The sequence below is a fragment of the Zalophus californianus genome, chromosome X, assembly GCF_009762305.2.
Source record: "Zalophus californianus isolate mZalCal1 chromosome X, mZalCal1.pri.v2, whole genome shotgun sequence".
In the NCBI taxonomy this organism is placed as follows: Eukaryota; Metazoa; Chordata; class Mammalia; order Carnivora; family Otariidae; genus Zalophus; species Zalophus californianus.
Window position 1 is genome coordinate 36,659,597 of NC_045612.1, and position 668 is coordinate 36,660,264.

A 668-nucleotide genomic window follows, 5' to 3' on the forward strand; every position below is an offset into this window, starting at 1 on the left:
CCACTCTCATACCACAAGTCTCTCTATCCTTCTGCTGTGTGCACTCTATTTTTCTCAAGACAATGAAGTTCTTCAGCCTCACTGGGACCACCTGTTCATTGAGCCCTCTATTTTAACCATATCCATAGCCTCCACCTGCCTTCACTTCTCTCTATATTGAGCTTGGATTCAACAATCCATCACATCTCCAGCTCTTTGGATCCACTATACTTCGATCACACCCACCTAGCAAAATCCTGGATAAGTTAACCATCTCCCTTCTGCATCTGCACTCAGTCTGCTGAGCAGTGTTAGAAGAACCACAAATCTGCTCTCAACAGTGCCTGGTAGTTCTAGTTTACTCAATTAGCTGGACCTCCCATTCTCAAAATTATTTTCTACATGCTCCTTAAACCTCCAAACCTTTACACCTTGAGCCCTTCCTCTCAGTAAATGGCCTCATTTCCCAGTACTCCACAGAAAATATAAAAAGATCAGAAGGAAACTACCCCATCATTGCACCATGAAATCTACAAACTTATCTTAATGCACACTGATGCTTTTTCTCCTTCATTTATGTTACAGTAGAAAAGATGTCCCCCTCCTCTCTAAGGCTAATTCTGTACTGTTTGGGGACTTCACTATATTATCTCCTTTCTCCTTCCCTCCTTTTTTATTGGTTTCTTCCT